Source organism: Cebus imitator, unplaced genomic scaffold, assembly GCF_001604975.1.
Source record: "Cebus imitator isolate Cc_AM_T3 unplaced genomic scaffold, Cebus_imitator-1.0 Scaffold111, whole genome shotgun sequence".
In the NCBI taxonomy this organism is placed as follows: domain Eukaryota; kingdom Metazoa; phylum Chordata; class Mammalia; order Primates; family Cebidae; genus Cebus; species Cebus imitator.
In genome coordinates this window covers 2,104,838-2,130,340 of record NW_016107426.1, presented here as the reverse complement: position 1 = coordinate 2,130,340, position 25,503 = coordinate 2,104,838, and the positions used below count along the sequence as shown (strand labels likewise).

General features: G+C 39.5%; 2 protein-coding genes across 4 annotated transcripts in view; one reads left to right on the top strand and one right to left on the bottom strand.

The window, feature by feature from the left end:
• MAP3K13 (mitogen-activated protein kinase kinase kinase 13) overlaps nucleotides 1-9,546 on the bottom strand; it is a 186,953-nt gene extending 177,407 nt beyond the window's left edge. Inside the window, exons 1-3 of one of the 3 annotated variants that reach the window (XR_001828045.2) lie at nucleotides 9,438-9,546; nucleotides 6,718-6,843; nucleotides 394-691 (exon numbers count right to left, since the gene is read on the bottom strand). The gene's annotated coding sequence lies outside the window, so the exon portion shown is untranslated. The other 2 variants (XM_037741950.1, XM_037741951.1) reach the window with 2 other exon arrangements.
• An 18-nt stretch (nucleotides 9,547-9,564) lies between these two features.
• EHHADH (enoyl-CoA hydratase and 3-hydroxyacyl CoA dehydrogenase) overlaps nucleotides 9,565-25,503 on the top strand; it is a 93,140-nt gene continuing 77,201 nt past the window's right edge. The window contains exons 1-3 of the mRNA XM_037741954.1: nucleotides 9,565-10,734; nucleotides 12,421-12,642; nucleotides 24,146-24,224. The gene's annotated coding sequence lies outside the window, so the exon portion shown is untranslated. The remainder of the gene's footprint in view (nucleotides 10,735-12,420; nucleotides 12,643-24,145; nucleotides 24,225-25,503) is intronic.

Below are 25,503 nucleotides of genomic sequence, written 5' to 3'. Positions count from 1 at the left end.
TTTTTGAGACGGAGTCTTGCTCTGTCGTTCAGGCTGGAGTGCAGTGGCATGATCTCAGCTCACTGTAACCACTGCCTCCCGGGTTCAAGAGATTCTCCTGTCTCAGCCTCCCAAACAGCTGGGATTACAGGCGTGCATCACCACGCCTGGCTAATTTTTGTATTTTTAGTAGTGATGGGGTTTCTCTATGTTGGCCAAGCTGGTCTCAAACACCTGACCTCAGGTGATCTGCCTGCCTTAGCCTCCCAAAGTGCTGGGATTACAGGCGTGAGCCACTGTGCCTGGCCTATTAATTCGACTTTTTATAGGATGCCATAAAAGACCTAATTCTAAATTCATCATGCTAAATTTATACTTTGCTACCAATGAAAACTTATGGCCACAGAACACATATTTTTTTGGAAAGCACCGTCCCCTTGCCTCTAGTCTAAAGGAACATAAGCAATATGAAAGACCCTAGAGGCCAAGGAAACTGAAGAGAAGTCAGAGGAAGGGATATAAAATGGAATGTATTAATGGATTTTAGTCCCTTTAAGCTTGTGCTTTTGTGAGAGGGTTCAATGGGGACCTTTAATGCAGATGAGACTTGAAGCTTCTGAAGAAGATCTAAGTCTTGATGAGGTTATTCAGACTCAAATCTTGAATGCATAATGATGATAGGCCATGGTCTTCAAAAACGTGGTACTTGATGCTTGAAAACAAAACAAACACAAAAAAACTCTACTACAAGTCTAATAATGTTTTTAAGGGAAATTAAAAACTACTTTTTGGTCAGTAATCAGATTACTAGATACCATGCTATAAGAACAAAAGGAGAAAATCAAAAGGAAAGAAAAGGAAAAGGAATTTTTTTGAAAAGGTACACTATACAGAATGGCTAAATATGTTCATTGGCTTATCTCTTTGATTAATACTCTTCACTGAAAATTGCAACAGAATTTAAAGTTCTTACAGAATCTCCCTGAAGTTGTAGTTGGATAAACGGATTTAATGACAATTTCTTGCATCTCTTTGATCTCTAGCCATGATATCAAATTGTCTTAGAGAGCTTTAGATCTCTGAAAGCATAGCCAAAATGCTTGTTGGAAGAGATAGCATAAAAAGATGTTGACTTTGTGGAGTAGGGAAAGAAACTGATGTGGAAATATTATGGTTCAAAAATACTGAACTATTTAAACTGGGAGAAAAAGAAACAATGGCTTCAAATGGAAAAATTCAGACCCCTTTGCAAGGTTCAAATGAAAAACATAAAGTAAAAACATTGTAAACATGTGCATGATGCAACAAAGGACGGGTTATAACCATCTGAAATTTCAGCTCAGTAAATAATTACCAGAGGCCTATGTCCCTCAGGGGACACTAGCCTCTGTCCCATACCCCTTTCTTGTCTTAGAAGAGGTTTTTAATCTCGCTGACTTAATTTTGTAGCTCATTCTGTTTATCTTATATGCTTGTATAAACCTGCCTAAAAATTCATAATCAGAGCAGCTAATGTGTGCTGGACACTGCTCAAAACATATTATATAGATTAATTCCTTTACAGCCTCACAACCACCCATGAATTAGATCCTACTATTATCCCTCATTTACAGATAAAGAGACCAAAGTACAGAGAAATTAAGAAATTCAGGTGGTTACCCAGCTGGTAAATAGCAGAGCCGGGATTCAAACTTGGGTTCTCTGGCTCCAGAACAGAAAGCAACACCCCACCACTCTATAAAACTGCTTTCAACACAACAAAATTTACCAGGACTTTACTTTAATCAGTATTGTCCCATGTCACAATCTTTCACTTCATGTTATGATTAGAAAGCACAGTGACTAATGTAAATTCCCCAACAGTAGTAATATAGAATCCATTTCAGCAGTCACTACTCAGAAGTGACACCCTGTAAGAACGTCAAAGCAGTTTAAAAATGAAGCACGCACTAAAATATTACAGTGATAAACTACTCCTCTTTTTTGCTTAGGTATATTTTCTAGAACCTAATTTTTGTAAAGTGGATATGAATTACTTGTATGCTTTTTAAAAAGTTTTTTCAAGCATACCATCACCACTATTAGCATTATATATATTAAACTTACACTAAAACTATTAGATGTTTGTTCTTGCTCTATTTGAACAGCCACAGGTTTTTTTAAATCAAGATAAAGTAAGCTTTATGGTAACAATAAAAGCTATTATTTACTTAGACCTAATATAGGCAAGCCTTTATATACATTATCTAACCTTCAGTAAATTCCTTTTTACAGCTGAGGAAATGGAGGCTTAAAATGAATGAATAATAAAACTTAATTAAGAGAATGGAGTCCAGATTCAAATCTGTCTATATTACTCTAGAGTTTGCGTTCTTTCCACTGTACAATGCAGCCTCTCCAAACGCCAAAATACCTGTCTTTTGTTATTAAACACACTGAAGCGGTATTTTTAAAATTCAGGTATTCTTCCCTAACTACTTCAACTGAAAATACTAAATGTAAATTATTTCTGTTCAGTCAGGGATATCATTTTGAATATCCATTAATATAGAGCTGTTTTCATCTTATCAAAAGGACTCAGGTTGCTACAATTTTAAACTAGCTGGTCTACTTTATGAGTTTTTTTCTTTGCCTCTAATAGGAGCTCCTGGCCCATTCGTAATTTGTTACTTCTAATATCCCATGGAGTTAGATATCAGCTAATTAAGCCTATCAGAACTGTGTCTAAAATAAAAGTAAACTGAGTAAGGACCTGAGAAAAGCATGTTGATTTTGTGTCTTATAATCTGAAGTTCAAGTAATTTTAAAATTTATGCCCTGGTTATGGGTGAGTTGAGGTTGGTAGATAAGTGACCAGTGGATATGTTAGCTGTCAGTATTTAAATATAGGAATAATAGATATAAACCCATCTACAATGAATCACTTCATTACACTATAAAAAAGTTTTTAGGATTTCAAAGAGGCCTCCAGAATAATCTAGTACACTCTCCCATACAATGAAGAATCCCCTCTACAATGTTCTTGATGTTCAAATTCTGCTTAAACAACCCTAATTACCAGGAGTTCACTGCCTCTCAACAGTCTGCTTCACTGCTAACTATTAATAGTTCTATACTTTCTCTTATTTAGAATGAAATTTGGCTTCATGTAACAGAGAACAAGTACATTTCCTGTGGAGTTTCTCCAACCCTTCCAAAGTCTTCTAAATCGTCACATTAGCCTCAACCTAGATCATCACAATCACCTTTTTATAGGATCACAAAATTGATTAAAAACAGTTCTCCTGTTTACAAGGTAATTAAATCAGTGTTTACGTATTAATGTTTTATAGGTTAATGGGATCTGTTAATCTTGGTCATAAACAATTGGAATGCTAGGAAAGGCTAATGTTCTAGTTCAATTCAAATTGAACAGCAATAAATTTTTGAGTTCTCTCTTTTTTCTCCCCTCCCCAAAACAATACAAAACAGAATCTCAAAAGATATGGCTAACATAATAGTTTATGTTGCTAGATTTTAATTTTCTCACTTAGGCTTAGGTCTGCCTTCCTGTCATTTCAACTCTGTGAATAATCTTAAAACTTCCAAAATTATTTAAGCTACTCTAAAAATCATGAATTAGCCTATGACAGGCCCAGCTCTAAGGCCTTAATGAATTTTTTTTCTCATTGCACTAACTGGATAACTTGCTATTTGGTTTTCACATATATATATATATATATATATATATATATGAAAATATGTATATTCCTGGAATATATTCTCTCTATATATGTTTCTGGAACATATGTAGGTAATATACGTAAATGTAGATATAATGTACTGTATATATCTATACACACACGTATAGAGGCATCTTTCATCAAATCTGTGTTCTCTACATGTAACTTTTACATTCAATGTCATCTCCTTTCTTTCCATGTCACCTTTACCATATTCTATCCTCTTGATTTAGGAAAACAATCTGTCCTTGGATTCAATTCACTGCTCTCCATTCACTTAGCAAGAATAAGGAGTCTTACTCTAGGCACTCCACTCACTGATTTCCCCTTCAGGACAATAGTGATTAATCCCAAGGACATCAAGAAGCAAAGCATCATCATTTAACAGAGATGACTATATGCAAAATACTCTGCTAAGTATGATATAAAATACCTGACATATCATAATCTCTTCTATTTTACTAACCATGACTCAATCTCTAGTTAGCAGACTTCATTATGATTTTTAACAAGACACACAATCAGTGGTATCATATACATATGTATCTTACAAAGCCTATTCTCAAGCAAGTTTCTAATAAAATCCCTATTAATAAAATGAGTATTAAGATTATTATATCTTTACATTTTTCATATAATTCATTTTACTAATCTATTACTACTGTTCCAAATGTCCTACAATAAAAGTGTGGGAAGACAGAAATGATTATCAAAGTAAATGTCACCAGAATTTTTTGCTGCATTCCCAAGGCAGATAATCAGCCAATTCAAAATAATACAAAATGAGATTACCATATATAAAAATTATTTTTCTGGTTTACTGATTTTACTAACAGAGAGAACAAGCCATTCTTCAAAATGCCTTAAGCCAATTCTAAACATCAAGAACAAAGTAAAATAATAGTAAGAATTATTTTAAAAGTCCCTAAATAGCAATTCAAATAAAACAAAGTTCATCTCATTCAGTAATATTGAGAAGTTCAGAACTATGCCACTACAATACTAATTTAGCTTGCAAACAAAGTAACACCCACTATATCACCTGGTCAGGTCAGCAACACGTGATATACTGTAAATGAATATCGAATTTGGCAGGACTAAGCACTTAGTATTCATAGGATCTTATTAATAGTAGCAATCTAATGTCAAGGCTTAAAATCTATTACAATAGATTGTAACAGATTGCAGCTCTGAAAAAACTTATTTGTGTAACGCTACTTCTTCTAAATAGTGCAAGTATTATAAGAACAATAAGTCATAAGGGAATAGCGAAAGGCTCTTATAATTGCAAAGTTATCCTAAAACCTTGCTGTTTGCCTCTTAGTATTATGAAAATACAAACATGCTCATAGTAAAAAAAAATCAACCTACCAGAAAAAGTATACAGAAAAAACATGAGATGTGAGTCTCTTCTTCCTACTCTAGGTCCCTAGTCTCATTCCCCAGGGGTATCTGTCAATAATTCCTTACACTGGTTTGAAATTTTGTATGTATGTATATAAATGTATGCTTTATATAAGCACAAATGAAAACATACTATATGTATAGTTCTTTTGTTTCCTCAGTTCACAATGTATATTAGAGATTTTTCCATATCTGCATCTCTGCACTTACTTTGTCCTAAGAGCTGCTAAGTATTACTTTGTGTAAAGGCAGTCATTTAACTAGACCTCAGCTGAAACACAGTTAGGCTATTTCTAGCAGGTTCTAGTTAGACTATTGTTTTTTCTTTAATTTCAAACAATATGGTGACAAGAATCTTTGAATACAAATTTCTGTGTATAAGGCCAAATAGATCTGAAAGATGAATTCCTAGAAGTACTGCCTGCTATAGAATTAAACCAATTCTAAACAAGAAGCCAGTGTATCTACAAAGGAAACCAGCAAAAAACTACAAGTTTAATGTTTAGTGATTAAAAGGTGCCAAATAGTATCATAAAGTTAGAAGTTAATGTTCTGAAAATGAACAAACTGATCAATTAAAAAAGGTAAAATGGGGCTGGGTGCAGTGGCTCACGCCTGTAATCCCAGCACTTTGGGAAGCTGAGGCTGGCAGATCATGAGGTCAGGAGATCAAGACCATCCTGGCCAATACAGTGAAACCCTGTCTCTACTTAAAATACAAAAAAAATTAGCTGGGCATGGTGGTGCATGCCTGTAGTCCCAGCTACCCAGGAGGCTGAGGCAGGAGAGCTGCTTGAACCCAGGAGGTGGTGACTGCAGTCAGCCGAGATTGCACCACTGCACTACAGCCTGGGCACAGTGCTCCATCTCAAAAAAAAAAAAAAAAAAAAAAAAAGAAAGAAAGAAAGAAAAAGAAAAAACAAAATGGAGACATGAGACTAGACATTCCTGTTGACNAAAAAAAAAAAAAAAAAAAAAAAAAAAAAAAAAAAAAAAAAAAAAAAAAAAAAAAAAAAAAAAAAAAAAAAAAAGGTAAAATGGGAAAAAAGAAACTTTACCCCCTTGAGACAGAAAGATAAAGGGCCTGGAGAATCAACTACCTAATAAATTTTTTAAAAGAAGAAAGAAAAAATGAAATAGCATAAATAAGGCAGGATAAAGGAAAAAAAACCTTTTTAAGCCTTTTTTCTTGCTTAAACTTGAGGCACAAGATAAAACTGACCAGTAGATTTGGTACATATACTATTACATAGCCAAACTTAAATGCAAGAGGATTTAAATGACTATTTGAGGCCTCATTTCTACCGGGTATCCACAGATTTTCTACCATAATGTAAAGTGTTGAAAGGAGGTTCCCTGCCAAAAAAGAAAGCAGAGCAGTAACCTTCCAGGAACAATGTAATTATAGCTTACCAATCTTAAATTTCTGATCAACTTTACAGGAAAATAAGAACAATTGCTTTATATATACAAAACAAACCTCTCTTTGGAAGTCTTGATTAAAACATAAAGAGATTAAGAACTGTACTTTTCAATTACAATCCTATAGTTTCCTAGGCAAATTTAAGATTGTTCTACCACCTCACCAAACATAAAACAGTGAACTACTTACCTCTCCCAAAGTGCTAGGATTTGAATGCCACAATACATATTGACTCATGTTTTTGTCCATTAATGGTCCTTGGTTTCTTTAAATGAAGTCCATTTTAGAGTCCATAGATAACAGTGTTCTGCAAAACTGAAAACCTCAAGAATGTCAATGTACAGACCTAAGTTACCATTTAGATAGCAGCTCATTATGAATAAAAGTTATACTACACAGATTTAGATGTGCAAAATTTAGTGGACATCACAACAGCAGATTGACATCACACTGAACAGGAGACTGAGGTAGCAAAATAATACTGGATTTTTTTTTTTTTTTTTTTTTGAGACAGAGTCTCGCACTGTCGCCCTGGCTGGAGTGCAGCGGTGATTTGGGCTCACTGCGATCTCCGCCTCCCAGGTTCAAGTGATTCTCCTGTGTCAGCCTCCCAAGTAGCTAGGGTTTGGGCTCACTGCGATCTCTGCCTCCCAGGTTCAAGTGATTCTCCTGTGTCAGCCTCCCAAGTAGCTAAGGTTGTAGGTACATGCCACCATGCCCGGCTAATTTTGTATTTTTAGTAGACAGGGTTTCACTGTGGTGGCCAGGCTGGTCTTGAACTCCTGACCTCGTGATCTGCCTGCCTCTGCCACCCAAAGTGCTGAGATTACAGGCTTGCACCACCATGCCCAGTGACTTAATTTTTAAGTAAGACAATAATATTAACATAAATCTAGAAGACCTGAAAACATTACTTCGTACCTTATTTTTACGTATATTCTAAAGTTGGCACCGTAGTAAGAATATACACAAATGGGCATGATTCTGGGCACTTTCCAGATATTGGGAAAACAAGGTTTAAGGGCAGGTAAACTTAAAATTTAAATAGTGCAATAATATATTTACAGGTCAACTTTTTGGAGTTTTCAACCTATTTTAAGAACATCTTAGATTTTAAATCTAAAAAACGCCTACTAGCATCATCTTTGTAAAACACACACACACACACACACACACACAGACACACACACACACACCCCAGTATGGCATAAATTCAGGGTTTCCTACCCCACTATACCTAATCTAATGGTAAGATTCTGAAACCTCTCCAGAGCTGTTATCTCATTATCTATTCCATATACATTTTCACCTCACTAGTGATTCATGCCAAGATTTCATTACACAGCCTGAGGACAGTCTCATCTGCACTTTTTTTCCATTTGACAACCAAAACCAATCTGGTCACAGTAGTTGTTTTGTAGGTACCTGCCTAGTTTTTATCACATTTTAAAAATTAATTTTTATTTTTAAAATTTTATTTATTTATTTATATTTCTTGAGACAATCTCACTCTTTCGCTCAGACTGGAGTGCAGTGGCACAATCTCTGCTTTTGCAACCTCCACCTTCCGGGTTCAAGCAATTCTCGTGTCTCAGCTTCCCGAGTATTTGGGATTACAGGCTCGTGCCCCGCCCAGCTAATTTCTTCCATATTTTTAGCAGAGATGGGGTTTCACCATGTTGGCCAGGCTGGTTTCTAACTCCTGACCTCAAGTGATCTGCCCACCTTGGCCTCCCAAAGTGCTGGGATTATAGGCGTGAGCCACTGTGCCCAGCCCCACTATTTATCACATTTAGGATACCTAAACAAGTACTTCCAACAAAAGAAACAGCTTAATCTTCTTTTGGGGACCCTCTATTAATACAGCTGTTTGGAAGGAGTTAACTTTATTTATAAACACCAGGTGTAATCTCTGACTGGATGTTTATAAATTACCATTTTCATTTTTATAATAAAAAATATAAGGTATATTCTCAATTATAACTATTGTGAGTTATAATTCTCACATCTCAAATGTTAAGTAGTACATTTACTTATAAGATAACGAAGAAAACATCAAGAAAAAGGAAAGTAAGTTTACTTTGCTGAAAGCACTGAGAACAGTCAGTGCTACAACAGCAGCTTATTTACAACGGTCCAACTCCTCCCTGGTATCATTGCCCTAGAAGTTCTTCCCAGAAAAGTAAAGGAACCTGAAAGAAGCCAAAGCAAATGACTCATCTTCTCCACCCGGAGAAGAATATTAAGACACATTTCTAAATTTCAATAACCATAAAAAACAAAACTAACAAAACCCAACAACGTCCTGCGTATCTCCTGCACCAGCATACTCATAAACCACTGGTTAGTAAACTGGAGTCATTTCTACATTCAGAGGTTAACATACTGAAATTTGGGAGAGTATCTTCCGGGGAGCCAGAATCGGGTTGGTTCATTCATTCATTCATTCATTCATTCGACAGCATCTAAAGAATGCCTACTTGTGGCAAGGCACTGTGCTATGAGTTAACAGACAAAAAGTCGAGGTCCCTGTCCCCTATTAGCAGAACAGGTCGGGGTAGGTGAACCCTAGGTCAACTCATCTCAGGGTCCCAGGCTCCGTCTCTCCAACATAAGCGCCAATGATCGGAAACCCATGATCCCCAGCCATGTCTGATTCCTAGAAGACTCAACCTTGTCTGTATTTCCTCGACGACCTCGGGCCCCCAAGACCAAGTTCCCAAGAGTTCCCCATATCCTCAGCCCCTCAAGCAGTCTCATGCCAAGGAGCCTTTTCTCCAGCCACCACCTAATGCTAATGCTGTCCATTACCTAACCTCTGTCCACCCGAACTTAGGGCCCCGAGCGACCTAGGCCATCAACCCCAGCTTCCACCCCCGCCACCGTTCAGATCCGGCCGGCAGGTTTACCTGTCGGGGATCGGAGGCTCCCAGCTGACCTAAGACGCTCCGCCCCGCCCGTGGCGTCACCCTCCACAACCAGGTACCGCCTCCATTGCGTAACTTCCTGTGCGCTACTTCCGGTCGGAATCCCACCTGCCCCGCAGTCCCGGGGAGCGCCAGACTCAGCTAGTGACGTAACTTCCGACCTGTTCTGTGCGGTCTCCTGTCATCCTGACGCGCTCCGGATTTTGCTTGTCGGGTTTTATTCCGCCGGTTTGCCTCTCCGCCTGTGTATCTAGCCTGAAACAGTGCATATTATCTCTTTGCAAACATCTTTAGCCTTCTCTTCGGCAGCCACTTCCCTGTGCTTCTTCTGTAGCTTGGACTCATCACTGTTCAAATTCGTCTGGCCTCTTGGAGAAATCACGACTGTTACTGTGATTTTTCTTACTTATCTACTTAGGGAAGTGCTAGGACTGCGGGCTGTAAGGTTGCGTTGTCTGGTTTCAAATGCTGCCTCTCACTTCTAACAGTGTTACCTGGGCATGTTACTTCATCTCTCTCTCTGTTTTTATTTAATCCCATTTTCTGAGGATCTCTGTGCCCACTTCGAATGTGAAACATAATACTAGTACATAGAAAATAGAATAATTGTGTGTATTACTTGAGACAATACATGGAAAGCACTGGCACATTGAAAGCATTCAATTAGTGTTAACCATTACTTTTTGCACTATTATGCACTCTTACTACCTGTTGGAACATACCTGTGCTTAAGGACGACTGGAACCAGATTTCCTGCCATCCCTCATACCCCCCCCCCCACTTTTGTCTTTAAATTTTTACAGATACACAGTTTTTAATTAAGTAATTAATTGATGATGCCTGTAATCTTCGTTGGAACTGTGAGCCCCTCCAGACAAAGTTGGAATCTTAAATAGAAACTAATTTCAACCCTACTGGAAATCACCTGCTTAGTGGTGCGAGGTAATGGGGGAAAGTTGAATAAAACCCAGGCCTTACCCTCAAGAACATGGAGATACTCAATAAATATTTATGGAATGAAGGAAGTCAACCTAGGAAAAAGTGGAAGGGACCAGCTGGGCTGAAGATTTATCCTTAGCACAAAAAAATGCACAGAATGACAGAACTGAAAGGAACGTTAGAAGCAATCACTTAGTCAATCTCTTGCTGTTACAGGTAAGGAACATTGGATCCAAAGGAGTGGCTATTAAATGAATTTCAATACTAGCACCAGAAGAAGAGTCTCAAAATGCTCACCACCTCTTCACATTCCCAGAATCTGCCTCAAAATGTGAATAAGGTAAGGGTAGATTCACTTTTATATCTTCCTCTCACAAGTGAAAAGGATTAGGAAAATCCCAGTCCTGGAAAGACAAGGGCAGTGTAACCTAGATGCCGCATGATTGTGATGATCATCTGAATGTTGGTGTGGCTATTGCTGGATTCATTTGAAACACAATATTCCCATTCCCCTGGCAAACTTCTTGTATTTACCCAGAAATGAAGAGTCACGTATAGCTCCTAGGAGCTCTACCTTCAATTTTAACTGGCTGGACAGGAATAAGTAACAGATCCAAGAAACTTCAAATGGTAACATAGACTCTGTAAATGCACTGTCAATGTTGTGGCATAGCCGCATTTAGTTTTCTCTAATTGGAAGCAATTTCTCCTAATAATTATTCAACCTTTGTTTAGGAATAGACAGAGCTAGCATAGGCATTATTATTAGTAGTATTGAAATGTTGGTAATGAGACCTTTTAATGGACAATACAATGTTAATATTACCTCATAGGCCCGTCTTTTTCCCTCATTCAACCAATGGCACTTTGTCTCCTTTGGCACTAATATACTATAACCTAATACAAATAAATACAAAACAGGATGATTCTTTAATCAAATTTAAAATCATGTGAATTACATTTTGACGTTTCAGTCACAATTTACACAGGTATTTTGTTTGTTTTTGTTCTTGTTTTTGTTTTTTTAGACAGAGTTTTGCTCTTGTCACCCACGCTGGAGTGCAATGGCATGATCTTGACTCACTGCAACCTCTGCCTCCCGGGTTCAAGTGATTCTCCTGCCTCAGCCTCCCGAAGTAGCTGGGACTACAGGTGCCCACTACCATGCCCAACTCATTTTTCTTTTGCATTTTTAGTTGAGGTAGGGTTTCACCCTGTTGGCCAGGCTGATCTTGAACTCCTGACCTCAAGTGATCCACTTGCCTTGGCCTCCCAAAGTGCTGGAATTACAAGCATGGGCTACTACGCCTGGCCTACACAGATCTTAAAGTCAGCTTGTTTGGTTCTATGCCCAGCTTTGCTATTAACGACCTTAAATCACTTTACCTCTCTGGCCTTAATTTCCTATTTGTTCCATAGAACAAACTTTGTATTCTAGTAGAAAACATGCGCATTACTTACCACTGTGACCACTAGATGTCAGGTGTTAAGGGACTCTTCCTTTCTTCCTTTCTGGCTAAACAAAAACATCATTGTCCAGTACCACCTGTCTGAACAACTGCCTACACTGATGATGATTGAGTGTCCCAAGACTTTGAGAGAGGATAGGTCAGAAATGTTTGTTGAATGAATGAAAGGATTCCAGTATTTGTTCTGGGCCTTCTATCCCATACTACTGTCCACCTGCCTCTTCTCCTATTAAAAAACTTCCTCTTTTTAAAGCTATGGTGGTGGGAAGAGGAAGAAAAGATGAGACAATAGAAAAAGGAGTTGGATTGGGAGGAGAATGGAGAAAAAGGCATTGTATTGCATCTCAAGGCAAACATTGGTGCACTATGGTATTTTTAAATGGAATAATATGTCTAGGACTTACTTTAAAATAATACATGAGGGTATCAGATGATAAATATTTGCCATATATTGATATTGTTGTTTCATTATATTCTTCTCTCTTTGTGCATGCTGGAAATTTTCCATAATACAAAGTCAAAACTAAGATAACATGAGTGCCTTTCTCTTCCTCTAGACAAGACTGAATTCAAACTAGCCTACTGAACCTGAGGATGCTTTTGCCTGATATTACAGAAACCTTGTCACAGACTGGGTATTCCAGAAGTAGACAGTCATGTGGAGATGAGAAAAAAGATTTCTATTAGGAATGGAGTGGAAGCAGGATTGTTCAGAGGAAGAAGTTGAACTGCTATTCAGGTTCAGCAAATCCTCAGCTATCCTGGGAGGGAACTCTAGAGTAAGTATTGCCCATCAAGAGTATCATTGTCAGGCAACAATGGCCAGCCTCTTATACTAGATGCAGTCTGCCCTAGGAAAGGTGTGATCTCAAGCAAGGTGGCCTTCTGCAGCTGAAGCAGACCCTGATTAAAATAGCCGAGGGCTGTCTGCTAACCCCATTTCCTATAGCCGGGCAGCAAGTGCTTCCTTGAAAGGGAATCTGGGTAGCATATCTTTGCATCTTCCACAAAATGCAACATAAATTGGCTTAAACAATAAGGGGATATCTTGACTTCTGTAACTGGAGTATTATGACAGACATCAGGGTTGGTTGCCTCAGCAACTCAATGATATAATCCAGGACCCATATTTATTTCTGTCTTTGCTCTGCCTTCAGCAGCATTTGCTTCCACTTACAGCCAGCTTTCCTTGAGATGGCAAAATCACTGTAGCAGTTTGTGTTGATAGCTACGCTCTGTACACTCCCTGAGGGGATGGACACACATTTAGTACAGACATACCTCATTTTATTGTGCACCACTTTCTTGTGCTTCTCAGATATTGCATTCTTAACAAATTGAAGCAACCTTGTGTAGGGCAAGTCTGTTGGTGCCATTTTTCTAACGGCATATCTCTGTGAAGTTTTGATAATTCTTGCAGTATTTCAAACTTTTCATTATTATTATGTCTGTTATAGTGATCTGTGATCACTGATCTTTAGTGTTACTGTTGTTATTGTTTTCGGGCACCATCAACCATGCCCATTAAGGCAGAAAATTTAATTGATAAATATTGTGTGTGTGTTGTTTAATCAACAGGCCTTTTTTCCCTCTCTGTCCCTCTCCTTGGGACTCCCTATTCTGAGACAAAACATATTGAAATTAGGCCACTTAATAATCCCACAATGGCCTCTTAAGTGTTGAAGTGAAGAGTCACATGTCTCTCACTTTAAGCCAAAATCTAGAAATGGTAAAACTTAGTGAGGAAGACATATTGGTAGCCAAGATGGGCCAAAAGTTAGACTTCTTGCTCCATATAGTTAGTCAAGTTGTGCTTATGTTGTTGAAAAGGGACATTTCTTGTATGATTTTCAGATCTGAAGCTGATAGAGATGACATATGTAATGAAAAACTACCTGCAAACCTAAAGTGATAAGCCAAGTTCACTGAAAAGCTGAGAGACTGAAACATGAGAAATAGCAGTGAATGCATTCTCAGATCAATTTTTGGCTGCGCTCAGCTCAGATTTGGTTGCAGCATATGGATGTGAACTTTAAGTATGCTCAATAATACATCATTGATCTCTGACTTATTTAACCTGATGAAGATAACACGCTATTGAGTTATTTTTCCCACAATTGGGTTTTCTTTAGGAATCCTGATGGCTTCTATTAAACATTAATGTAATGAATATATGTATATCTCCAAGGCTTAACACTTGACACTAGAACAAGCTACCTGAAATTATGTAAATCATCATTACTGATATTCTTGGTGTCAACCTAAGAAATCAGCAGAGAGACTGTCTAAAAATACTGAGTTTAATTGGGAATAAGCAGAAGAATTGCAGTGCAGAATACTTGTGCCATAGTAAACACTGGAGGTTGAGGCAAGGGGTAACTTCTAAAGGCAAAAGAAGTACACATAATTTGTTTTGAAACAAAGAGAACATTGGCTACAGTGGCTTATTACAGAAAATGATGTCAGTTCATTAGTGTAGATGGTGCGCCAGGCAAGCATTCTTGCGTAATTTGGCTAGCTGTCCTTGTGATTCACCAAGCAAGACGCAGGTTAGAAAGTCCTTGGCAGAAGTTCTTGTTACAGGCATATGTGCATAAGAGACCTTCAAAGAGTCTGTTATAGTTCTTACCATAAGCATGTGTGCAGGGGGGCTTTCCCTTTCTAACCTGACTTTTCTGTTTGGGTTTGACAGGAGAGACTCCATCTTGAGACTGACAACTTTCACATTGGTATTGTGAAGAAGTTATTCTTTTCCTATCTCTCATTTCAAACATTTATATGAGTAGCTTTTTTCCTTGAATGTCAGCCAACTTCACTCTGGAAGAGTGTACCCAATGCCCATTTAGGGCAGGGTAAAATTTGTTAACAAACAGACTCAAATTTATTTCTTGCTACCTTAACAGTCCTTAATCACCCAGGCTGGAAAGCATTAATTTGTTGTTCCAGAAAAACCTGATTGGTTTACCAGAGAAGTCAGTTTTGATGGCTTCATGTCACTATTGAATGAAATTTCACATGCAACGCCCTGGGTTCTAGGGCTAATAATTGATCACCATTGCAGGGAAAGCTGGGTTTAGATAGCCATTTCTGTTCTTACTGCGACAATAGATTTACATGTTCTAGCAGGCAAAAGCTCAGCACTTGCATTGAAATCCAGCTCACCATTTGCCTTTTGGGTATTATGCTAAGTTACAGCATTTCTATGCTTCTGTCTTTGTTTTAAGCTTTAATGAACTGCTTCTGATGAACTGATCTGCTTTTGTGAATTAGGGATATAATGCAACATAATGACAACAACGAAGCCCAACCAATGCATTTGACAAGCAGAAGCACTAACATGAAAATAGTGTGGGAGTGCATTAGCCCAGAGGACCAGTATCCTCTTAAGTAGCAATTATTGAGACAAATTAAATGAGAAGATAATTTAAGAACGTATCAATTCATAACAATGATAAGGAGACTGCCAAGTGGTTCACAGTCTATAAGCAGTAGCATAGTAGCACCTGCTCGATTGGTGTGTCACACTTCCATAGACTCAGCAAGTAAGAAGCCCAAATGGATTTAGACAGTTTTGTATTCACAGCAAAAGACAGTCAGTTAGCTACCAGTAACCCTAGTCTCACAGCATGACACCAAATAGAGGAACTAGATGACAGCTATCAGGAATGGTGAGTTGCTCTGTTGTTGAGGAGCAGGGCAGGATCAGCATTGCACAGCCCTATTACTGTGCCCCTCAGTTTTGTCCACTAGGTGTCTTTCTTGCCTCATCCTAGTCCCTGCCCTGTTAAGAACCAGCCCTAAACTACTGCCAAGCATTTTTCTAGATCTTCACAGAAGCTTGCAGCCAAACCCTTAGGTGGGGGCACAAGGCAGAAAGTTCTGCATTATTGAAACTAGGAGGATAAATGAGAAATGGCCTGTGACAGACTCCTACCAGACAGAGGAGAGCCTGCCTCAAAGTGGCTCCACACCATGCTCATTATCTCCCCTTGCTCCGGGAGGAATTTCAGGCTATTCAGAGCTGTGAAGCCTTGCCTACTTGGCCTTTGTGGAGATGTTCAAAGTTGCTAGAACACCCTGGCAGAGTTGTTCTTCTGAAGACTAAAATCTGAAGCGAGATGACTGATTGTATTGCTTACTATAGTAACAGAACTGTGCTGGCTATGCACAGTCTCTCCAAGCAGAACAGGCTGTTGCTCTTACAGAGTTTTAGGACAAGGTAGAGTTCAGGGATCAGTGAATTTGCAGAGGTGTTAGAGATTGATACCTCACCTGTAATAAGCTGATTGCTGTGATGAGGCTGTTATTGATTGCCAACACTTGGAAGCATGTGTGTAGGACTGTTTATGATTGGCTGTCATTGAGACGTTGGCATTGACCATTGAGGCAGTTGTCCTTGCTGAATCGAATGGAGTCTCACTGCTACTTGTTGCCAGGGCTTCAAGGAAGTCATACTTTTCAACTAGAAGCCCAAATTCAGGCTCTTGTACCCCATGTGGAATTGATGCCAAATACCGACACACAGCAGTTTGGAGATAGAGAAAGGTTTGTTCTATTTGGCCAAAGAAGCAAGGTAGGAAAGCAAGATCTCTGAAAGCCGTGTTAACAAAAAGAAAAAGCAGGGAGTTTTTATGTGGCTAGAGAATAAAGAAAAGGGAGTTTTAGGGAATCAAGGTGAAAAGTCTGTGTTTCTTCAGTCCCACATAACACCTTGAACAACCAGAGCTCTGGGCATCAGCAGCTGGTTGCAATAGCTTTCAATGCATTCATTCCTTCAGCAAACACTTTTTGTGACCCTGAAGTTACCTCCTCCCACTTGACAAACAGTACTACCAAGAGCAAGCTCGGTTGGGAGACCCCCACCCAGGTGGTGCTGAAGGTATTTGAGAAGCAAACACCCAGGCAACACAACAGAGTGGCTTTATCCTGGGGACCAATAGCATGAGAGCCTGTGGGGCATACAGCTTTCCTGGCTGAAGGCCCCAAGCAGATTCTCATCCATGCAGTTATTTGCTCTTTGACAGATGACTCTTATTAATACACAGGTGCTCTACATTTCCACATAACTCAAGAATATACCAAGTGGGCAGCTGTTACCCCTCTACCGCTAATTACAAACTAAAAGCTATCCTCCACAGAGGAGCCACGGGGGCAGGGTAAACTTAATGATTCTCAACACAGTACATCAGCATTTATAATTACAATGTGGGAAAAGGGGGTATTGGGCAAAAAGCAAGTGGTTAACATGAACAAGCAAGCAAGGGCCTGATCAGAATTCTCATTACTTCAGTCACTAAAAATGTTGGGATGCTGAAAAATCTCAAGTGGCCCAATTACAGTAGTAGCGTTGCAGGCAAACCTCAAATTTAGGCTCAGCTCAGGAGGCCAGGTGGGTTCTTGGCTTCATACAAGAAAGAATTCAAAAGCAAGCTGAAGGCTGGGCACAGTGGCTCACGCCTATAATCCCAGCACTTTGGGAAGCCAAGGAGGGTGAATCATCTGAGGTCAGGAGTTGAAGACCAGCCTGGCCAACATGGTGAAAACCCATCTCTACTAAACATACAAATATTAGCCGGGCATGATGGCTCATGCCTGTAACCCCAGCTACTGGGGAGGCTGAGGCAGGAGAATTGCTTGAACCCAGGAGGCGGAGGTTGCAGTGAGCCAAGTTGGCACCACTGCACTCCAGCCTGGGCAACAGAGGGAGACTCCATCTTAAATAAATTAATAAATAAAATTTTTTAAAAAGAGCAAGCCGACAAAGTGAAAACAAGTTTATTAAAAAGTAAAGGAATACTTTGGGAGGCCGAGGTGGGCGGATCACGAGGTCAAAAGATCGAGACCATGTTGGCCAACATGGTGAAACCCCGTCTCTAATAAAAATACAAAAATTAGCTGGTCGTGGTGGCACGCACCCGTAGTCTCAGCTACTCAGGAGGCTGAGGCAGCAGAATCGCTTGAACCCAAGAGGTGGAGTTTGCAGTGACCAGAGATCACGCCACTGCACTCCAGCCTGGTGACAGAGCAAGACTCCATCTCAAAAAAAAAAAGTGATGGAATAAAAGAGTGGCTGCTCCATAAGCAGAGCATTGTTGTTTACTGTCTCTTATCAGTGGGGTCATGTGACCCACTGTTTTGGGAACTAGTCTTTGCAGGCATTATTAAGCTGTTTATGACTGGCAAGGGATGTGCCTTGCTAGTTTTAAGATGGAGTTGATTTTAAAATGGTGTCACCTGGGTCTCCCATGCTTCTATTTCCCTAGTATAATCCTCCCTTTACTTATCAGAGAACCCTTCATCTTAAGGAGAGATGAAGGACGAAGATCATTCTTCTGTAACCTTCCTGCTGACTTTATAAGCATAGCTCTGCCTAGTAAAGGAGGAGTAAAAATCTCGGAATGTCTGATCTAAGGGGCCTAAAGGCAGGATATCTTTATTTCCCAACTCAGAAGATAGGATGGTTTAGAAGCCTTGTGCCAGCATCATCTTTATATGGAATTATTATAATCTAGGAGACATAAATTTCACCAAGACGTTAAACAAGCAAGGGCCAAAGATTAGTAATAACAAGATAGCCATCAAAGGTCCTAGAAAGGGCAAAAACCAAGTGAGACTTGGGAGGGCACTTTTAATGAAAACTTGCCCCATGGGGCCAACATGCCAAAGACGGCCCCATCCCTAGTCAATGTAAGGCCAATTGCCCGCTTAGTGCTCAGGTGAAGTGATGTTGCACAGTTGCGTATTAGAGGACTTTGCTTGTCCCATTGTACATTGATCCATGAAGCAAACATCAATATTCTGGTAACCATGTATTTCATGATCCCAAATGAGACACAAGTTATTTATAGGCTGAATGGGTGACCACATAGTCATAGATATCCATTAGTGGTGCAAACCTGTATGGGATGAGAGTTGTTAAGAAGGCCGAGTACCTGTAGGAGGGGGACTAAGGCTGTTACTTTTGTGTTTATTTGCAAAACAGCAGCTTTAGGTGTTCTAGGGGTTCACAAGTGTAGGTCACAGTGTCTTTCTCAGTTGCATGCAGGGCCTCATAAGAAACAGGTTTAGCTGGGCATGGTGGCGCATGCCTGTAGTCCCAGCTACTTGGGAGGCTGAGGTGGGAGGATTGCTTGAGCCCAGGAGTTCTGGGCTGTAGTGCGCTATGCGGATCGGATGTCCACACTAAGTTCAGCATCAATGTGGTGACCTTCCGGGAGCAGGGGACCACCAGGTTGCCTAAGGAGGAGTGAACTGGCCCAGGTCAGAAACGGAGCAGGTCAAAACTCCTGTGCTGATCAGTAGTGGGATCATGCCTGTGAATAGCCACTGCACTCCAGCCTGGGCAGCATAGCGAGACCCCGTCTCTAAATAAATAAATAAACACAGGTTTAATCCTGGACAAGTGGACCCCGCTAGTGACTCCCTGAAATTTAACAGCAGTTGGGGTGCTTAACACCTGATAGGGGCCCTTCTGTTTTGGTTAAAATTTATCTTCAGGGAATCCTTTCCAAGTTTTTGTTTTGTTTTGTTTTTTTGAGACGACTCTCACTCTGTCGCCCAGGCTGGAGTGCTATGGTGCAGTGTCAGCTCACTGCAACCTCCACCTCCCAAGTTCAAGGGATTCTTCTGAGTAGCTGGGATTACAGGTGCCCACCACCACGCCCGGCTAATTTTTGTATTTTTAGTAGAGATGGGGTTTCACCATGTTGGCCAGGCTGGTCTCGATCTCTTGACGAGTGGTGGCTCACCCCTGTAATCCCAGCACTTTGTGAGGCTGAGGTCGGTAGATCACCTGAAGTCAAGAGTTTGAGACCAGCCTGGCCAACATGGCAAAACCCTGCCTAAAAATACAAAAATCAGCTGGGTGTGGTGGTAAGCACCTGTAATCTCAGCTACTTGGGAGGCTGAGGCGGGAGAACTGCTTGAACCTGGGAGGTGGAGGTTGCAGTGAGCTGAGACTGAGTGAGCCATTGCACTCCAGCTTGTACAACAGAGTGAGACTCGGTCTCAAAAAAAAAAAAAAAAAAACCCAACAACAACAACAAGAAAAAAACAAGCAGCTTACTTTGATTGCTGCTTTTGCCTGGGTCAAGGCTTTGGTTAACTTGGGTTTGGTGTCAGATACTGAAAGGACTCAGTGTCTTCCTCAGATGAGATATGTATACCTAGAAGTCAAACCCCTGTAATTTAACAGCACAAGGATTAGTTAATAGCACCTGATAAGGACCCTTTTAAGGGGACAAGAAGGAGTCCTTTCACTGGTTTTTCTTCCAGTATATGGAATTACCAGGCTTGAGGTGGTGATACTGCAGTTCATGGTCTGACTAGAAGTTGTGGAAGGATTCTACAACCTTGCAGTGGTTAATTTTTGTAGCCTCAATAAGCCCCAGTAATAAGACTAAGAGACTTAATTTAGGATTTTGATTTTGAGGACATTTGTTTAAGATGTAAACAGGCTCAAAATATTTGATCAAAACAGAATCACAGGTTATTGTAAAATAAGTCATACATTTAACCCACAGTGATAATTAAAAGACCTCAAAGGCAATACAGAAAATTAAATTGATGTAAACATTTAAACAAACCCCTTTTAAATCTCAGGGGTGTGTGTGTGTGTGTGTGTGTGTTTAGCAATCAAAAGCCTAATAAAGACAGCATGACAGCATAGGAATAATAAAATCTTATTTCTTATCCAGTTACCAAAAAGATTAAAGAAAAACCTTCTGCAGTGTGACTGCTTCTACTATTTTTTTTTTTTTTTTTTTTTTTTTTTTTTTTTTTTTTTTTTTTTTTTTTTTTTTGAGACAAAGTCTTACTCTGTCACCAGGCTGGAGGACAGTGGCACGATCTCAGCTAACTGCAACCGCTGCTTCCTGGGTTGAAGCAATGCAACTGCTTCAGCCTCCCGAGGAGCTAGGACTACAGGCGCAGACTACCACACCCAGCTAATTTTTTTTGTATATTTAGTAGAGATGGGGTTTCACCATGTTGGCCAAAATGGTCTTGATCTCTTGACCTCATGATCTGCCAGCCTGAGCCTCCCAAAGTGCTGGGATTATAGGCGTGAGCCACAGCGCCCACCTGACTGCTTCTCCTTATGGGAAGCCCATTTAGATAACCTGGAAGTCAAACTTCATAAAAGTGCTTGATTTCAATCAGGCACAAGAAGAGTGCGTTCAAGGTTATGAGGATAGCAGGGGAATAAATGACTCTAAGGAATAGTACCAGAAGTTTTCTGATTACATTGAAAATTTTTGCATATCAGGAAAAGCCAAAAGCACAGAATCAAGTTACGTTACAAGAAAACATTGCTTTTTTAGACCTTCAAGATAAGACATTTTAGCATCAGGCCATAATAGTTAGAATTAGAGGAAAGAAAAGAAACTTACAGAAGCTGGCAAAAAAGCTGAAGAAGAGATCATCTCAGGCTTTCTCAAACAGAGAAAAAGGCTGAGAGCAGCAAGACATGGCAAAGTTGAACTTCTGAGATATGATTCGGAGTTTTTCAAAGAAATAGGTTAGGCCAGGCATGATGGCTCACTCCTGTAATCCCAGCACTTCAGGAGGCTTAGGCAGGGGGGGTCACTTGAGGCCAGGAGTTTAAGACCAGCGTGATCAACATAGTAAAACCCTGTCTCTACTAAAAATACAAAAATTAACCAGGCATGGTGACGCATGCCTGCAATCCTAGCTACTTAGGAGAATGAGGCAGGAGAATCGCTTGAATCTGGGAGGTGGAGGTTGCAGTGAGCCAAGATCATGCTACTGCACTCCAGCCTGGGTGACAAAAATGAGACTCCATCTCAAAATAAATAAATAAATAAACATTAAAAAGAAATTATAAATAGGCTGGGCACAGTGGCTCACACTTATAATCCTGGTACTTTGGGAGGCTGAGGCAGGAGAATCACTTGAACCTGGGAGTTGGAGGTTGCAGTAAACTGAGATCATGCCACTGTACTCCAGCCTGGGCAGTACAAGAGCAAGACTCTGTCTCAAAATAAATAATAAATAAAAATTTAAAAACAGGCTGGGGCCAGTGGCTCATGCCTGTAATCCCAGTACTTTGGGAGGCCGAGGCAGGAGAACTGCTTGAACCTGGGAGGCGGAGGCTGCAGTGAGCCAAAATCGTGCCACTGCACTCTAGCCTGGGCAACAGAGTGAGATTCTCTCTCCAAAAAAACAAATAAATAAAAAATAAAAGAATAAAAGAAATAGTTTATAAAACTAAAAGTAAAATTTTTTCTGATTTCATTAAGAGCAAATCAATACCTTAGGAAAATCTTGTTTTAATATAGGGGACCAATCTTAAAAGACTATTACAAATAGTTCCCTTTAAATTATAGCTAAGTATGTGTGGTGCAGCTCAGGGTGTTTCAGGTGACTTAAACCTTCTTTTCTCATGCTAAATTCTTCCCTTACCCTACTTGGCTAAGGGCAAGAGAAGCTCACCCAGCCTCCAGTTCCTATCATCACAGAGGAATAGGAAGCGTGGGAAAGCACAGACTTACCAAATTATAAGGATGCTAAAAGTCGGGGATTATGCCCAGGAACCAAAGGAAAGCTCAGAGTAGGCCATTGCCTCTGGAAGGAAAGCGTGGGAAGCGGCAACAGTGCCCACCTAAGATCAGAGATGTCTGATGCTCTAAGACTGAACCCCAAAGGGGATGCCCCAGAGGATCCTTCGAACTGCAACCTCTCCAAAGGGAACACCCTAGCAGAGGTTCTGAGGTCTGCTACTAAGCCTTGCTTAGAATTTTCTCTGGCAGTTGCAATACTGTTTGGCCCCAATATTACTTGGAATCTGGAGTTTGCTGTTGAATGGAAAAGTGAAACGGAGTTGCATGTATCCAGGCTTTTGGGCTCCTGTTCTAAGCAGGACCAGGCCTGGTTAGTATGTGATATTCTTTTTTGGTGCTATTTGGCCCCAGTGTTCTTTGGAATCTGGGGAGGTTTGGCCTTTAAACATTAAACTGCCATGAAAACTGCTTTACCTGAAATTTTGGTTGACAGCCTTCATTGTGTTACCTATTGGGGCAAACAAAACTGGGAAGCTTGTATTGCTGTCTCATGGCTGGGGTTCCAAGCTATTGGAACTTTGTGTGTATATGTGTGTATACATGTCTAGATGTGTTTATTTGTATGTACACTTATTGTTTCTTCTTTTCTCTGCCAACATACTGCATTATACTTATTGTTGTATGTTGTGTCTACCAAATTGACTTATGAGTAAAAGAGCGTTCATGTATTAATAAATCTAAGCAATTTTCAAATTCATGTGACTTAAGTATAACTTACTAAACAATTTGGTTTTCAAATTATTGATAAAAATAGATATGGCTTCAGAATTGTCAGCATACATTTTGGTCTGGATTTTATGTTTGTCTTTGCTAGATCCTCTGAGATATCAGTGTTTGGCATAGAAGGTTATAAAACTATAAACCCAGCCAAAACAAAATGACCTTGATTTGCATACCTGTTTTTTTTGTTTGTTTTTTTGTTTTTTTTTTTTTGACAAATGAGAGTAATGTAATGTTGTTAGCTAAATCTTCTGAGTTACTGGTAAAAATACCAATGTATTTAACATTGAGGCTCTTACTTAGCTTTAGGTGAGTACCTGATGTTCACTGGCTATTAAAAACATGGTTAACAAGGAAATAACTAACTTGAAATGATGTCTAATATTTCAGTTTACAGAGGTAACCTAGATAAACTGTTTAAAAAGTGAAAGAATTGGCCAGGCACAGTGGCTCACACCTGCAATCCCAGCACTTTGGGATGCTTAGGCAGGCGGATCACTTGAGGTTATGAGTTTGAGACCAGCCATGGTAAAACCCTGTCTCTACTAAAGATACAAAAATTAGCCAGGCACAGTGGTGGGCACCTGTAATCCCAGCTACTTGGGAGACTGAGGCAGGAGAATTGCTTGAACCTGGGAGATGGAGGTAGCAGTGAGCCAAGATTGCGCCACTGCACTCCAGCCTGGGCAACAGGGTGAGACTCTGTCTCAAAAAAAAAAAAAGTGCAAGAATTGAGTACAGTGAATGGGATAAACGTTTTAGGGAAAATTTTTATGTAAATTAAAATCTTAAAATTATTTTGGTTTTTCATTGACTATCCAAGTTATTTCAAATTAAGAAAGGTTTGTGATATGGGGAAATATGTTTCTAAAATTGTGTAATCATTAAACTTTTAGGTTACTAAGGATAAGAATTCTAGTTAACACATAATTCTGTATACAAAATGTGCCTGAAAAAGCTGTGTTGTTTTTCTGTTACTAAGAACAGGAATGATACCGAGCTCGGATTTATAATTTGGAGGCAGGTTCGCGAGAAGAAAACACCAAGCCGAGAATAACAAGGTAAAAGAAGAGGATTTTATTTACAAAAGGGTATAGGTAAAAGAAGAGGATTTTATTTACAAAAGGGACATACCCAGAGACCGTCCGTCTGGACACTCAACACCGGCGTTGCAGCAGCACGGGTAAAACGCAAGTCAGAACTCTAAGCAGTCTCTCTCTCTCTCTCTTTGGTTTTTGTCTGTTTTTTATATGTTGCAGTTCAACTTAGATCATGAAATAAACACCAGCTGCTCTTTGTCTTGTCTCTCATGAACGTTATCATTATGTAACAGCAATCCTTGGCTTTGTTTGCTGTTCTCGAAGAGACAGAAATTGGCCAGATCTCCGGCTCCTTGGAAATAAGCCAGGGTCACTATGAGCTCCTAATGCCCCGGGCTTACTGCCAAAGAAATGATAACTTTATGTTCCCAAGGTCCAAGAAACTTAGAGCAAACACTGGACATGACTTTTCTTATTTAACCCTACAGTTGTTAGTGAGAAAAAGAATAATTTTGTCTAATTTAGAAGTTATCTAAAAGTTCAAATTATAGATTGAAAAGGTTATTTATGAAACAATGTAGTAAGGAATCATAAGTGTGAGAGAAAGATGTGAAAAAAAAGTTTAGATAATAAAATATTCCTTAAAACCTGATAGAAAATTGGAGAAATTTGGCTAATTAACATTTCATAGTTAGAGCTCTTAGTCTTGATTAAAGTAAAATAAGAAATATATTTTTAATATACTTAAGCATGAAGCTGGATTTAGTGTGGAGCTAAATTTCACATACATGCTTGCATTGATTCACACTGTTTACTGTTTTGCATGGATAGTGCTGGCACTGGAGTAATTATTAGTCACGTGCCTAAAGTGAATTTCTGATTGTAAAGGATATATGGTAATATTGGTAGACTTAAGGATATTGAATTGTGTATCAGGAATAAAATATTCATTATGTGGGGGTTTGGGGGCCCTAAGTAACACTGTAGACTCCAGGGTTGATTGAGTAGGAAAAAATTAGATTTCGTTTCCTGTTTATTTGTTTTTGCTTCTAATTTTCATTTGTTTGCTGTTTATTCTCCTCTGGGCTTTGCTTGTGGTCGCATATATATAAAACCATGTTTTCTTTGGTTTTTGTTTTTGTTTTTAGTTTCTTTTTTTTTTTAATTGCATTTTAAGTTTTGCAGTACATGTGAAGAACATGCAAGATTGTTGCATAGGTACACACGTGGCAGTGTGATTTGCTGCCTTCCTCCCCATCACCTATATCTGGCATTTCCCCCCATGCTCTCTCTCCCCAAC